Here is a 2004-nt window from a genome sequence, read left to right on the forward strand (position 1 = left end):
GATGTTTACCCTAGCGTGGGAGTTCATTTGGAGCACATTGTAGTGATCTGACCTCAAACAGTCAAATCTCTGTGCATAAGTGTCATCCCTGGATCGATAATGCTGACACACACAATACTTCGAAGGATTTATAACAGAGTAGCAATCACACACTTATTACATCAATAGTCTCAAGAGAGAAATTAATACAAAAATATGGCTTAAGGCCATCTAAATACGATAATAGCGGAAGGCTTGGAAGATAAAGCGAGTCCATCAACTCCAACGACATAGCTGAGTGCATGACAAACGACCTAGCGCACCTTACTCTTCGTCTGAAAAGTCTGCAACATGATATGTTGCAGCCCAAAATGGGTCAACACATGGAATATGCTGGCAAGATAACACAATAGAGCAATGAACAAGTAAATGCTATCACTACATGCATATATGGCTGGTGGAGGCTCTATGGTTATAATGTTTTTGTGAAAAGCCAATTTTTTCCCTACAACAAAGGAATATATTTTATTTAACTATCATGGTAGCTGATAAACATTGAGAATGGTAACCCCATCTCAATCCCAATTAAACAGTAATTAACAGCCCAACAAGTTAATTTAGAGTGATGGGATCAATATGATAATCCAAGAACCAGATACTCAAGATGTCCATAACTGGGGACACGGCTAACCATGATTAGTTTGTACACTCTGCAGAGGTTTGCGCACTTTTCCCCACAAGATTTGATCTCCTCCGTTGGATTTCTCGCACTACATGGTGTTCGAGAAACGGATGACCGAGACACAGTCTTTCAGAGACATTAACTCTTTACTCTGGGTGGACAGTTACACCTACTTTCCCCTACATCTACTAGCCCACCACCGAAAGAGGTCATGAAACATACTCAACTATGCTAGCCCATAATAGCTTGTGGCTGCACACGAAAGTTTCTAGCATGAATAATCTTAAGATCCCTTTGAGCCTGGGTGGCAAACAAAAAGACAACACTAGTATATCCCTAGGTGCCCGCAACCAATCCACCCAGATGTGTATTTAAGTAGCCACCTTAAGTTAACCATTAATTAACAATCTCACATCTGTCATGGATCACTCAAACCAAACCATGTCTACGAGCATAGCATAGCAACCTAAGCATAATGTAGAAGTAACTCCCTAGGGTTTGATAATAAAAGGGCAATAGGTTCTACCTCATCATCTACTTCCCAAACCCACATGTTAAAGGATCCTATTCATGCAATGTTTGAGGATTGTAGCTAATGCATAAAAACTGGGTAATAAAAGGTACAATCAAAGTGTTACTTGCCTTGCTGACGATCTGCAAACCCTAGAGACTCGTAGTAGCACGCTTCGCACTCCGGGTATTCTATCGCAAACAAACAATAGCATACATAAGCACTCAAGCATAGATGCAAGGGTAAAACTCAAATAAAAAGATCAAATCTAAAAATTCAACTGAATAGCTTCGGTTTGCGAAAAGAATCGATCAAATCGGAGCTACAGAACTGAAACTATGATCACAAGAACTTTGAATTCAAATATGCTTGAAACCAAAATTTTAAATTTTCAAAACCATGTTCAAGTAATTTAGCCGGAGAGATGGGCTCGAGACGAAGATTTTGGCGTTGGTTTCACTAGATTTGGACTAACGGTTAAAAAGTTGCGAGGGTTTGAAGATCAGGGGCTAATCTGCGATAAAAATAATCACGGATAGGTCCCTAGTGAAAAAAATAAAAGAAAAAGAAAAAACAACGGCGCGAACGTTCGCTAACAGAGGCAAATGGGCGAAATTTGTTCGTTAAAACGAACTAATGAATGAACGTTCGTAAATTAACCTAAACCGAAGAAAACCGAGAAAACCGAACTGATCTAAATAATAATAAAAAACCAATCTAGGGTTAATTAAAACCGGGCGGTTTTATACCGGTTCATCGGAAAAACCGGCGGGTCGGCGGGGTCAATGGCGGGGCGACTCCGGCGGGGCTCCGCGGCTGCGGCGGCACGGTA

Source organism: Triticum aestivum, chromosome 7A, assembly GCF_018294505.1.
Source record: "Triticum aestivum cultivar Chinese Spring chromosome 7A, IWGSC CS RefSeq v2.1, whole genome shotgun sequence".
Lineage (NCBI taxonomy): Eukaryota > Viridiplantae > Streptophyta > Magnoliopsida > Poales > Poaceae > Triticum > Triticum aestivum.